The following is a 15,072-nucleotide window of genomic DNA, read 5'->3' as shown; positions in this document are numbered from 1 at the left end:
CGTGCCTGAGGATCCCGTCGAGCAAGAGCGCTTAAAGCGCCTTCTTATAGCCATTGCAAGAATCCTGAAGAAGAAGCAGCAGCAGCTCCAAGCTGATCAAGATCTGCTGACAAACAGATGGACTGAGGTCCTGGCAGCCGAGGAATACGGACTCGAGCGCCCAACCAAAAGTTACCCAAAGCGCATGTTACTACCTCAACTCGAGGAGGAGGCACTAAAGCCCGAGCACCAGCCTGCACCCCGCCGCCAACACACTACGGCCAGGGGCTACATGCAAGACCTGCGAGACATACTGGAAAACAAAGCAGAATAGCCAAGATCGATCTACGGATCGCGAGGGCGCGCCACAACACGTGACGATGACCGTCATGCCGGATATACTAACAACAAATCCGGCCGGTCCAAACACAGCAGACCAGACTTATTCAAACTGCATCGTGACATAGCCCGGCATGGAGGCGCCGAACACCCCCTCTACTTCACTGAGGAAGTAATGGATCATGAATTCCCAGAAGGGTTTAAACCCGTATATCGAATCATACGATGGCACAACAGACCCCGCGGTATGGATTAAAGATTTCCCTCTCCACATTCACATGGCCCGTGGCGATGATCTACATGCCATCAAATATCTCCCACTTAAGCTCAAAGGACCGGCTCGACATTGGCTGAACAGCCTGCCGGCAAACTCCATTGGTAGTTGGGAGAACTGGAAGACGCGTTCCACGACAACTTCTAGAGCACTTACGTGCGACCACCGGACGCTGATGACCTAAGTCACATAATCCAACAACCCGAAGAGTCAGCCAGGAAATTTTGGACTCGGTTCCTAACTAAAAAGAACCAAATCATCGATTGTCCGGATGCCGAAGCCCTAGCGGCCTTTAAGCATAATATCCGCGACGAATGGCTCGCCCGACACCTCGGCCAAGATAGGCCAAAGTCCATGGCAGCCCTCACGACAATCATGACCCACTTTTGTGCGGGCGAAGATAGATGGTTGGCTCGTAACAACAATACAACAGACAATCCTGGCACATCAAAGGCCAGAGATAGCATCAGAAAACCTCGACGCAACAAACATAAGCGTCCCAAGAACAATGATGATGCCCAAGATACAACAGTCAATGCCGGATTCCGTGGCTCTCAGTCCGGTCAGCGGAAAAAGACACTTCAAAAGAGTAATTCAGGCCCATCCGACCTAAACCGCATACTTGACCGCCCATGTCAAATTCACGGTACCCCAGGAATGGCAGCTAATCATACCAATAGAGAATGCCGGGTCTTCAAACAAGTCGGCAGGTCCGTCGCCGAAAACAAGGAGAAGGGGTCTCCAAGCGACAAAGACGGCGAGGAGCCCAGATCATCATACAATAGAGGGCAAAAGAAATTTCTCCCGCAAACCAAAACGGTGAACATGATAAACACCATCGACATCCCCAAATGGGAACGGACGTGGACTCTTCGGGACATCGACTCCACAAAGCAAGTCGCCCCACCGCATAAAAATACGGCCGATCATCTTCGATCGTATAAACCATTCGGCCAATATCAACCAGGGCAATGCAGTCGCACTCATCCTCGACCCAATAGTTTGCGGGTTCCACCTCACACGAGCCCCTATGGGCGGAGGCAGCAGTCCAAACCTGCTGCACCAGGACACAATGTGCCAGATAGGTTTTGATTGCTCAAGGATCAGACCCACCAAAAACATCTTTTACAAGTGTCATACCAGGTGTGAAGGTCAGTTGTATAGGCCCCATCACTCTGGAGGTAGTCTTCGGATCACTAAACAATCACCATACCAAAGGGCTAGTCTTCGACATTGTACCTTTATGCAGTAACTATTACGCACTACCAGGGCGAGCGGCGTTCAACGCGGTATCACACTATGCCTATCGCAAGCTTACAATATAAGGCCCACGTGACGTGATCGCAATTATGGGCAAGGCCGAACTCGACCTCGGCACGGAAGAGTATACCACCACTTTAACGACAGAAGCAGCGAGTTGTGCCTTTTAATCGAACCCTGATTTGACAGCCAAACTCCCGGACTCCAACAAAGGAATCCGAACTACTTCACGGCGCGATAGCTCGGCTCGACCAGGGCTCAATCAAACACTCCGGCATAAGTTGGGAAGGGCCACACCCCGCGGTTCAACCGCTCCGTGGCACACAAATGTCCCTAGCATTTTCTTTGCAGGTTCGCTTTTGCTAAAAACAGGACTAGCAGCATGGGATCAGCTCGGACACGCAAAGGGGGAATATTTCGACATTCCCCCCCCCCCAAAGATAATCCGGATATAATTCGGATTCGCACACAGCTCCCTTCCGCCCGGTCTAAGCAGGTTACGCCATCATACCTCCTTTTCTTTATAAACATCAACCGTACTCATACGCATAGACGTATTACTCGAATACAACATGTAGAGTTATATGACGCTTATCTGCTATCATTTCTCATTGACACCTTTCGTCATAACGGCATCCGTACATCGTGTCATGCCTTAATACGCCAGGGGCTTCATTATACCCACACTATGGCAACAAAGTCCGACCACCTTCTCGGTCGCTTGGCACCCCGAACTTATAGCATTATATGCATCAGCTCCGAATCATGTCTTGGGTCAATAGTTGGGTTTGCCCAGCTCCCATGTTTTGGTACCTTACGTTTCGCTATATCGGCTAAGGTAGAGCTGGGAGAACTACTGCAATTGTGTCCTGGTTCTTCCGGACGAGCACCTCAGTAGATAAAGCCGAAAACTGACTGTCATGATAGGGCGAGAGCTGGTCAGCTGTTTGAGAGGTTGTAAAATCTTTAAGGATTTATTCCGCATAATGCCGTAACCAATGCAGTGTGCGACGGATCGGTCTTCCGATGAGGTGCTGATAGAGACCCTCGTGCGGTCTTCCGAACACCAGGGGCTGCGCCTACCTTACTTAAACTCCTATGGCTACGTGAGAGTGATAAAGCCCTATAGTCTGATTGTCTGGTTCGTTGTGCTGAACACCTCCTTCAAGGACCCAAAAATGGGATCAAGAGTGTTCAGGTTTATCCCGAACACCCCCGTACTTTCTACGTGGGGGCAGAAGCCGACGACTGGCCAACTCTCAGGATATATATATATATATATATATATATATATATATATATATATATATATATATATATATATATATATATATATATAATGGCCGCACAAGAGGAAAAACTTTCAGATAACAGGCAACACATAATAAAAGTGACTTTGTTCCGCCTTACAAAGGACAGCATGACTGTCTTCATTGAATTACAATGTCTTTGGTACATTGCTCCACCACAAGGCGGGCTCCTTTCAGGACACTATCATAATATAATTCGGGCTTGCGGTGCTCCTTCCCCTCCGGCGGTCCCTCAGTCATCAGCATTTCAGCGTCAAGCTTCCCCCAGTGCAGCTTCGCGCGGGAAAATGCCATTCGCGCACCTTCTATACAGACTGACCGCTTAATGACTTCGAGCCGAGGGCAAGCACTCACAATCCGCTTCACGATCCCGAAGTAGCTGCTTGGAATTGGCTCGGTGGGCCATAGCCGGGCAACCAAGTCCTTCATGGCTAGTCCGGCCGCCTTGTGCAGTTCGATCAGCAACTTTAGCTGATCGACAAATGGCACCGGATAATTCGACGCCAAATACTGCGACTAGAAGAGCTTCTCCGCAGTCTTCTTCTCCGCATTTTGATAGAATTGAGCAGCGTCAGATATGCTGCGTGGCACCCCCGCAAATGCCCTTGAAGAAATAAGAATTCAATTTGCCACCTTGAATTTCTCCTGTCACTACATAATAAATGCCTTGAATAAGAAAAAGCCTTACCAGACGCAATCTTCCTCGCCTCCTGAGTGTCCTTCAGAGCACCTTGGGCTTCCTCCCGAGCATCATTTGTGGCTTGGAGAGCTTGGGCGAGTTCAGATTCTTTCCCCGATAGACTCTGCTCCAAAGTCTCGCTTTTCTTCATGGCCTCCTGGAGCTCTCGTTCGGCTTCAAGGACCCTGGCCTCGTGCTTCTCGCAAAGGGCCTGCTCCACGGCTGCCTTCTTTTCGGCTTCGGCCACCGCCTTCTGAAGCGCCTCAATTTCGGCGTTCGCCCCTAGAGCACACAATACAAATAATTTCATCAGGCACGCCTAGTCATTTGTGCTACAATTAACAAGGTTTCAGCATACCTTGATTGTCCTCCAACTGCTTCTTCACTCGGCCAAGTTCTTCTTCGGCCCACTCCAGACTCTGCTTCAGTCCGGGTACTTCTGCAGTATGAGAGGTGGCAGTCGCTACAGACGCCTGTTTATAAAAAAAAAGATATATGTCATTAAGTGAGTCTCCTGTGAACGGAAATTTGATCCTCTGTCTGGTTCTTTCTTTCACCGGACAGCGTATCAGGGGCTACTATCCATACTATGACAATCTTCAAAAGCTCATAAAACATACCTCAAAGCCTTTTATAAGGCTGATGCAAGATTCATTCAGTCCACTCTCAGCGGACCGAATCTTCTCAATCACCTCACCCATAAGGGCGTGATGTTCATTGACGATGGAAGCACTCTTTAGCGCCGTTGATAAGCTGCCCTGCACCTCTGGTTGGGCAGAGGTGGTTGGCGGAGCAGGCTCGCCCCCTCCAGTGAAGGGGGGCTGCCTGCCTGATCCTGGAACCTCAAAGGTTTCCGAGACTGTGTGCGGCTGTGGGCCGAATTCAATATCACCCCCACCGTCGACGCTCATGGGAGCCATCGCTCCCGTGTATCCCGCCCCTGAGGTATGCCCTCCCTGGTCTGGCTCCTTCTGGGAAGACACCTCGGTGTCATGCCCAGGCTTCAGGGAAGGGACCTTCGGAGGTGTCTTGCTCTCCAGGGCATCTGAGCTCAACGAGTCCTCCGACGAGGACTGTTCGGTGCGAGACCTCGCCGGAATGCAAAAAGTGTGGCGCAAATTAAAATATTATGCCTTAATGATCCTGGACACATAGGCGTGTTCGAATTTCGTGTGCTCTTTAGCAAGGGCTGGTCCCTGGGATCCCACTCCGGGCTGCTATCGGTAGCCGTGGTGGACGCCTCTGGAAGGGGGGTCTTTCCCCTATTAGGTAATTCAGCCTCCAAAGATGAGGAGGCCGTCCTTTTTTCCCTCCCCCCATGGGTGACTCGTATTCTTCCTCATCCTCGTCATCTTTGGAGGAAGGATGGGCGTTGGAGTCTTCAGATTTTGTGTCCAAAGCACCGGGGCGACGGAGGCCGCTCCTGGTCTCCTTGGCCTCCTTGAAGTCCTCTTTCTTCGGCGCATTGTAAGGCGCTGTGACCAGTATCTTCGTTAAAAGTGGTCCTGTCGGTTCTTCTGGTAGCGGGGCCGGACAATGTATCCGCCCCGCCTTCTTTGTCCATCCCTGGGATAATTGTGGAAAGCATGATAAAGCGTCTTCCTCGGTGTCGGTGTCAAAACCGGCGGCTCTCGGGTAGGGGGTCCCGAACTGTGCGTCTAGGCGGATGGTAACAGGAGACAAGGGACACGATGTTTTACCCAGGTTCGGGCCCTCTTGATGGAGGTAAAACCCTACGTCCTGCTTGATTAATATTGATGATGTGTGTTACAAGAGTAGATCTACCACGAGATCAAGGAGGCTAAACCCTAGAAGCTAGCCTATGGTACGATTGTTATTCGTCCTATGGACTAAAGCCATCCGGTTTATATAGACACCGAAGAGGGCTAGGGTTACACAAAGTCGGTTACAATGGTAGGAGATCTACATATCCGTATCGCCAAGCTTGCCTTCCACGCCAAGCAAAGTCCCAACCGAACACGGGACGAAGTCTTCAATCTTGTATCTTCATAATCTTGGAGTCTGGCCGATCATGATAGTTCGGCTATCCGGACACCCCCTAGTCCGGAACTCCCTCAGTAGCCCCTGAACCAGGCTTCAATGACGACGAGTCCGGCGCGCATGTTGTCTTCAGCATTGCAAGGCGGGTTCTTCCTTCGAATAATTTATAGAAGATTGTGAACACCAGGATAGTGTCCAGCTCTGCAAAAGTAAATTCCATGTACCACCGTAGAGAGAATAATATTACACAAGTTCAATCTGCTGACGTATTTTGTGGCGTGATGTCACACCATTACCAAGCCTTTACTCGAATTGTTTTTATCGTATGACCTCAGCGCATTTAGCGAGGCGGTTTCCTTGGCACGTCTTGTCGAAGCAGAGATCGTGTTCCCCTTATTCCGGGATTCCCATCAATACGGACGTGGGTAACCCAACCGCACCATTGATTGTGACGCTTGGGAGATAAGCGAGTTTTACCAGGCCGGTGGGGACACATGTTTTTGTCCGCCCATATAAGGGGATAAAGATCCAACCCTTTTACCTACGCCTTCTTCCTCCTTGGCTTATCCATCTCCGCGAACTCGAGCTCCAGCGCCCAAGTCCGCACTTCTCACCTCAACCTTCTCCAACTATGTCCGGAGCGGGAGGCAAGTGGATGGCCTCCTCCGTCACAGAGGGGCAGATCCAGAAGCTGCGCGACGCCGGATATTTGTCCAGCGACATCGCGCACCGGCTCCCCGACGAGGGAGAGCTCATCCCCACCCCCAGGCCCCATGAGAGGGTAGTATTTCTTCCCCATTTCCTCCGCGGACTAGGCTTCCCACTTCATCCCTTTGTCCGGGGGCTCATGTTCTACTATGGCCTAGATTTCCATGATCTGGCCCCGAATTTCATCCTCAACATCTCGGCGTTTATTGTCGTGTGCGAGGCCTTCCTCTGCATCCAGCCCCACTTCGGCTTGTGGCTCAAGACCTTCAGTGTCAAGCCGAAGGTTGTGAAGGGCAGCCAAGCGGAGTGCGGAGGCGCCATGGTGGGCAGGATGTCCCACGTTACGTGGCTGGAGGGCACTTTCGTGGAAACCATCAAGGGGTGGCAATCGGGGTGGTTCTATATCACCGAGCCGCGTGACCCTGATTGGGCAGCGGCCCCCGAATTTAGATCCAGCATCCCTACACGGCTCACCTGCTGGAAAGAGAGTGGCCGGATCTGGGGCGATTCGGAGGAGCTGACCGGACTCCAAGCCTGCATCCAAAAGCTAGTGGACAAGAAGCTCAAGCTTGTCAACGTAGTCTAGGTCATGCTCATCCGCCGGATTCTCCCGTGCCAACGACGGGGCTTCAACATGTGGGAGTTCGATCCGGCGCAGCAATAGACTTTGAGCGGGCTCTTCGACACTACGTACGAAGATGTCTGGAAGGTGCTGTTCAAGGGCGCCGAGGCTCCCGCATCCGCTACCGAAGATCGCGGATTCCGCTCGCAGCGTCCAGCTGATGAGGTAAGTGATCTTGCCATTTGTTTCCATAGTTTGACTCTATGCGGGATCTAAACTCCCTTTACCTTTGACAGGACTGGCTGGCGAAGGCCGAACGGACTATCTGTCCGGCCCCATTACCAGAGGACCCAGCGGATGCCCGCCTAACGGGGCTGCTGGCTCCGGCACCCCACGTGGTGCCGGAGAAGAAGGCCGAGAAGAAGGCCACGGGGACTCGGAAGAGTTCCCGTTTTCAGGTGCTATCGGATGATGAATCCGAGACCGACTCCTCCCAGCAAGGCGAGGAGGAGAAGAAGAAAGCCTCTCCCCCAGCGGGGGGAGGGAAGAAAAGGAAGGCCTCCCCAACAAGGGAGGCCGATGGGTCCAAGAAGGGAAAAACTCTTCCCCCGGACTGCTCTGCCAATGCCAGTAACGACGACAAGGACTGGCCTCCAAGGGCCAAGCCCCTGGCGAGATCGTAAGTATCCGGACTCCCGAATAACTTCAAGGTTTTTCTTTTTCGCCACATAATGTCTTTCTAATGCCGCATATAACCCTGCAGTCCGCCCAAGGATGATCTTCCCGCTTCGTCGAGCGGGTCCTTAGGTGCATCGGATATGGATTCTCTTCTGACTGCCTCCACCCCCCGTGTCGTGGACGATGCCGAGGTGGGATCCCAGGAAGGGACCCACCAGGAGGAGGAGGCTCCGGAGGTGTCACAGGACAACCTCCCGGACTTTGCACCGGACTCGGCCCCGGAACCCACAGTGGCTCCGGAGTCCGGCGGTCAACCCCTTCGCAAGAAGGGCAAGATCGTGACGCTGGGTGCCTCCGTCCAACCGGAGGTGCCGGATAATCTGCTGGAGGCGCTCAACGGCGCCTCCATCGAAGAGGAACACCACACTGTTATGAGTGCGGTGATTCAAAAGGTTCAGCTCGCCAAGAGTGGGCTGACCGAAGCCTGCAGCAGCCTTCTAACAGGCTTTGAGGTAAGAATTTCAATATGTATAAAATGGTACCACATAGACAGTAGCCCCTGATGCTTGGTTCGGTGTTAGGAAAGAAAAGCCGGACTGAGGATCTAAAAAGATATACGCAGGAGTCATAATAAATATGTCAATATGGGATTGCAGGCTGCACTGCTGACCTCTTCCGCACTGACTGCGGAGGTCATTGCGTTGAAGGAAAGCCTCGAGCGGTCTGAGAACGAGCTTGGTCGTGCCAAGAAGCAGCTCGAGGACAAGGAAGGTGAGTAACACCTTACTAAAATTGTACCTTACAGAAAAGGATTTTGGTTGCAAAAAGAATGACAAGGATAACGTGGGTATTGCAGGGGCCACTAACGAGGTGGTGACCCTGAAAGAGGCGGTGGCCACGGCTGAATCCAATGCGGCCGCGGAGCACACCGAGCGAGAGAAGCAGGAGGCGCGGGTGGCGGAGGTACAGCAAGAGCTCCAGGATCTCGTGAAAAAACATGAGAGCCTGGAGCGTGACTCGAAGACTCGAGAGTCTGAGCTTGCAATGGCTCTTCAAAGTGCCAAAGCCGCTAAGGCCGAAGCCTACAAGGCCCTCCAGGAGATTGAGGCGGTGAAGAAAATAGCAGTGGGTAAGGCATTTTTCATGCAAAGTAAGCATGTGAGTGTTAATTACCTATTGCTTACCCGAATTCGGAGCTCTCCAGGAGCGTTCGCAGATCTTCCTCGCAGCGTGTCCGATGCTGCCGCATTCTACCGGGCCGAGGAGGGGAGCTCGACGGAGAAGGTCTTCTGGTCTCAGTATGCTAAGGCCGGACATCCGGTGCCCCTTAGCGACCAGCTGAAGCAGCTGGTCGAGCTCCACAAGGCGGCCGAACAGGCCATGAAGGGCCTCATAGTTCGGCTGTGGCCTAAGGAGGCCATGCCTGGGAGTTACTTTGGCCTGGTGCAGCGGCTGATGGATGCGTGCCCGTGGGTTGAAGTCATCAAGCACTCCGCCTGTATTGAGGGTGCCCGTCGGGCCCTTGCCCGCGCAAAGGTGCACTGGGGCAAGATTGATGCCCAGAAGCTTGTGACGGACCCGCCACCAGAGGGCAAGGAGCATCGCACGCCCGAGATGTATTATAAGAGTGTGCTGAAGGGCGCCCGCACTATTGCGGGGGAGTGCTCCAAAGATGTAATTTTTGAGTAGACTCGCATTTTGCTATCCTGTGCGCTGATAACTTAGTTCATATGCGCTAAGCAACGCTTGTTAATTTAAAATATTACCTTCTGTGCGGCTGTTTATCAAATCTGATAGATGGCAAGTCATCAGCTTCAGCCCCCATGCCACGAGTGTTGGGGTGTTCGGGATAAACTTGAGCACTCTTGTTCCCATTTTTGGGTCCATCTAGGGAGGCGCTCAACACAGCGAACAAGGCAACCAGACTTATAATGCTTGAACACTCTCACTTAGCCATAGAATTCTATAATTTTAAATTTCGGCGAAGCCCCTAGTCTTCGGAAGGCCGAATTTGGGGCGCTATCCACGCCTGGGCCGGACAAGATCCGGCTCCTCGCTCTAAGCGGCATAAGTCTTTAAGGACTCGCAAAAAACCTCTTCGAACAGCGACCGGCTCTCGCCTCATCATGACGGTCAGTTTTAGCTTTCTCCACTGAGGCGTTAACCCAGCTCAACCGGGGCACAATCGCAGTGGTTCTCCCAGTGCTACCCTAGCCGATACAACGAAACGTAAGGTACCAAAACATGGGAGTCGGGCAAACCCAACTATTGACCCAAGACATGATTCGGAGCCGATGCATATAGTGCTATAAGTTCGGGGTGCCGCACTTGTGAAAGTGTTCGGACTTATCACCCCATGATGCGGGAAACATAAGCCCCTGGTGTATTTTAGCCGTACCAAAGTGTACGGATGCAACATGTCGTAAATGAACATATGTATAAAAAGGAAATGCAATTATAAGCAAAAAGGTGTTGCATTGTTTATTTAAGAAAGACTGCTGTAAGTGCAGAACGATACAAATGGTGTGATACGCAAGGGATGAGACTGTTAAACATGTCCCCCTCCAGGGCTAGGGTGCCGAATGGTGCGTAAAACAGATTTAATGCTCGTAATGGAGACCACCTGGATATTCGTTGTAGCTTTTATCCTTCCCTGGCTGTTGCATCGTTAGTTCGGAAGGTCTGCTGCCGGACAGGGCCTCTGACGAACGGAGTCCTATGGGTAAAAAAGGAAAAAAGAAAAGAAAAAAGAACGACACACTTGAGAACCCCTGGTGTGGTTGAGCCGCAGTCTGGGCTTATCGTGGTCGTGCCCCTCTCCCCATGCCCATGGTATCTTCAGAGCGTAATGGTGTACGCGAAGGACCTGTTTTGACGTTTTACAGTGGCCGGGGTTGGGGCCGCACTGCTACGCGTGCTCGGAACGTGCCTGGTGGTCTTGTTGTAGGTTACTCCGGGCGCGCTTAGCTGTGTCCGGCCGCTTAACGGCCGGACTCAAGAATTGCCTTAAGAGGCTGCATTGTACTTCTGCCGCGAGAGCCGCTATATGTTTCTCCGTTCGGAGAGAACGTTCAGTGTTTCCGTTGACCGTGATGACTCCTCGAGGGCCTGGCATCTTGAGCTTGAGGTATGCGTAGTGCGGCACCGCGTTGAACTTTGCAAACGCGGTTCGTCCGAGCAGGGCGTGATAGCCGCTGTGGAACGGGACTATGCCGAATATTAACTCCTCGCTTCGGAAGTTATCCGGGGATCCGAAGACCACTTCCAGTGTGACTGAGCCTGTACAATTGGCTTCTACACCTGGTATGACGCCTTTAAAGGTCGTCTTGGTAGGTTTAATCCTTGAGGGGTCTATGCCCATTGTGCGCGCTGTATCCTAATAAAGCAGGTTCAGGCTGCTGCCGCCGTCCATCAGGACTCTGGTGAGGTGAAATCCATCGACGATTGGGTCTAGGACCAATGCGGCAAATCCGCCGTGGCGGATGCTGGTGGGGTGGTCCCTTCGGTCAAAAGTGATCGGGCAGGAGGGCCATGGATTGAACTTCGGGGCAACTGGCTCCATCGCGTATACATCCCTTAGCGCACGCTTCCGCTCCCTTTTGGGTATGTGCGTTGCGTATATCATGTTCACCGTCCGCACCTGTGGGGGGAAACCCTTCTGTCCTCTATTTTTCGGCGGTCGGGTCTCTTCCTCGTCATCGCTATGCAGCCCCTTGTCATTGTTTTCGGCAATTAACTTGCCTGCCTGCTTGAATACCCAACAGTCCCTATTGGTATGGTTAGCTGGCTTTTCGGGGGTGCCGTGTATCTGGCACAAGCGGTCGAGTATTCGGTCCAAATTGGACGGACCCAGAGCAGTTCTTTTGAATGGCTTTTTCCACTGACCGGGTTTAGAGCCTCTGAATCCGGCATTGACTGCCGTATCCTCACTATTGTCGCCGTTAATGCGGCGTTTGTTTTTGTTACGACGTGACCTGCCACTACGGTCCTTGATGTCCGGACTGCCAGAATTTTATCTGAGGTTGTTGCTGCGTGCTAGCCAGCTGTCCTCACCCGCGCAGAAGCTGGTCATGAGTGATGTGAGGGCTGCCATGGATTTCGGCTTTTCCTATCCCAGGTGCCGGGCAAGCCACTCGTCGCGGATATTATGCTTGAAGGCCGCGAGGGCCTCCGCATATGGACAATCGATGATTTGGTTTTTCTTGGTTAAGAACCGTGTCCAGAATTGTCTGGCCGATTCGTCTGGCTGCTGAATTATGTGGCTTAGGTCATCAGCGTCTGGTGGTCGCACATACATGCCTTGGAAGTTATCGAGGAATGCGGCTTCCAGGTCTTCCCAACTCCCAATTGACTCTGCTGGGAAGCTGTTAAGCCAATGCCGGGCTGGTCCTTTAAGCTTGAGGGGGAGATATTTGATGGCGTGAAGATCGTCACCGCGGGCCATGTGGATGTGAAGAAGATAGTCTTCGATCCAAACCGCGGGGTCTGTTGTGCCATCGTAAGATTCGATATTCACGGGTTTAAACCCTTCGGGGATTTGGTGATCCATTACCTCATCTGTGAAGCATAGTGGGTGTGCGGCGCCTCTGTACTGGACGATATCACGACGGAGCTCAAAAGAGCTTTGTCTGTTTTGTTCGGCCCGGCCGGACTTACTGTGTCCGGCGCGACGGTTGTCGTCACATATCGTGGGGCGCCCACGCGATCCATAGATCGATCTTGATTGTCTTGCCTTATCCTCCAATATATCTCGCAAGTCCGGAGCATTCCCCTGTGGCCTTGTGCTTTTCGAGCGATGCCGGGGTACGGGTCTAGTGAAGGTCCTAAAGGCCTCTCTGTCGCGACCACGGGGTGGTCGGTCAGCCGTATTGTCTCCTGGTGATGCGGGTTCATACGCTTCCTCCTCTAATCGGGGGAGCAGCTTGCGTTTAGGGTAGCTTTTGGAGGGGCGTTCGAGCTCATGCTCTTCAGACGCGAGGACTTCAGTCCATCTGTCGGCTAGCAGATCTTGATCATCTCTAAGCTGTTGCTGCTTTTTCTTGAGGCTGTTCGCCGTGGCCATAAGCCTGCGTTTAAAACGCTCTTGTTCGACAGGATCCTTAGGCACGACAAATTCATCGTCGTCGAGGCTTGCTTCATCTCTGGAGGGAGGCATATAATCTTCTACCTCTTCTTCTGCCGCTCTCTCAAGAGGGCTGGTGTCTCCGCCCTCCTGCGCTGGATCTTGTTGGAGTGGGTTGTCTTTGGCGCTGTCCGGTGTATTATTATCTCCGGTGCCGAAATCTTCATTCTTGCTGTGGCGGGATTTAGAGCGGCGCCGCTGACGCCGGCGCTTGGGCTGTTTCTTGGAGGGGTCATCCTCCGCTGTTCCTTCACCATTCCCATCTTTTGGGATATCCACCATGTATATATCGTATGATGAGGTGGCTTTCCAGTGCCCGGTGGGCACTGGTTCTTGGTCGTCTCCGGCATCGTCGTCCATACCGTCGATGTCTTCGGAGTCGTAGTCTAGCATGTCGGTTAGATCGTCGACATCGGCTACCAAGTGGGTGGTGGGTGGGCTTTGAATTTCTTCGTCGTCCGCATCCCAACCGTCCTGACCGCAGTCCGGCCAGGGCTCTCCTGATAATGAGAGACACTTTAGCGAACTCAAGATGTCACCGAAAGGTGAGTGTTGAAAGATGTCTGCTGCGGTGAACTCCATGATCGGCGCCCAATCGGATTCGATCGGAGGGGGTGCAGGAGGTTCGGAGTCCGGCGAGGAGTCCGACACCTCAGAGTCACGAGCTTTATGAGGGACAAGGTCAGTGTTCGGCTCTATCGCCGTAGAGGTTGCAGCCCCCGAGGCGGTGTCTAGCCATCCGTCCTCGATCTGCGCAGCCGGCTCCGAATTGAAGATCGGAGCGGGTTCGAGCGCGGCGTCCAGGGTACTGTCCGGCTGCAGAGCTAAATCATGCTCGTCGTGACAGTGCGGCACACTCGGCTGTGGCTCGAATCCATCAAGGATCAAGTCCCCGCGGATGTCAGCCGTGAAGTTCAAACTTCCAAATCTGACCTGATGGCCAGGGGCGTAGCTTTCGATCTGCTCCAGATGGCCAAGCGAATTGGCCCGCAGTGCAAAGCCGCCAAATACGAAGATCTGTCCGGGGAGAAAGGTCTCACTCTGGACTACGTCGTTGATGATGGTCGAAGAAGCCATCGAGCCTATTGGTGACGACACAGAGGAACTCTCAATGAAAGCACCAATGTCGGTGTCAAAACCGGCGGATCTCGGGTAGGGGGTCCCGAACTGTGCGTCTAGGTGGATGGTAACAGGAGACAAGGGACACGATGTTTTACCCAGGTTCGGGCCCTCTTGATGGAGGTAAAACCCTACGTCCTTCTTGATTAATATTGATGATGTGTGTTATAAGAGTAGATCTACCACGAGAGCAAGGAGGCTAAACCATAGAAGCTAGCCTATGGTATGGTTGTTGTTTGTCCTATAGACTAAAGCCATCCGGTTTATATAGACACCGAAGAGGGCTAGGGTTACACAAAGTCGGTTACAATGGTAGGAGATCTACATATCGGTATCGCCAAGCTTGCCTTCCACGCCAAGGAAAGTCCCATCCGGACATGGCACAAAGTCTTCAATCTTGTATCTTCATAATCTTGGAGTCCGGTCGATCATGATAGTTCGGCTATCCGGACACCCCCTAGTCCGGAACTCCCTCACTCGGGATATGCCAACTAAACATGGATGGACAAAACATAGCGATGACTTATCGGACTTGCAGGGCGGGACAGTTGATACCCACGGTCCTCGGCGGAGTCCGGCCACGGTTTGCCGGACTTGAAGAGCACCTTCCAGATATCCTCGTGCGAGGAGCCATAGAGCTCCCACAGGGTCTGGTGCTCGATCGGGTCGTACTCCCACAAATTACAGGTCTGGTGTTGGCAAGGAAGAACCAGGTGAACTAACATCACCTGGACTACATTGACGAGCTTGATGTCCTTGTCTACCATACCCTTGACGCGCGTTTGGAGCACCGACAGTTCATCATATGAGGACCAGTTCAGTCCCTTCTTGGGCCGGTACATGAGCTCCAGGGGGGCTCCGGATCTAAATTCAGGAGCAGCGGCCCACTTTTGCCGCGTGGCTTAGTGATCTAGAACAACTGTTGTTGCCACTCCTTGACGGAATCATTGAAGGTGCCTGTCGGCCATGTGACCTTGGGCATCTTGCTCACCATGGCACCTCCACACTCGGTGTGCTCATCGTTCACCACCTTGGGCTTCA

This window comes from Triticum aestivum, chromosome 7B (genome assembly GCF_018294505.1).
Source record: "Triticum aestivum cultivar Chinese Spring chromosome 7B, IWGSC CS RefSeq v2.1, whole genome shotgun sequence".
Lineage (NCBI taxonomy): Eukaryota > Viridiplantae > Streptophyta > Magnoliopsida > Poales > Poaceae > Triticum > Triticum aestivum.
This window is presented reverse-complemented; position numbering follows the sequence as displayed.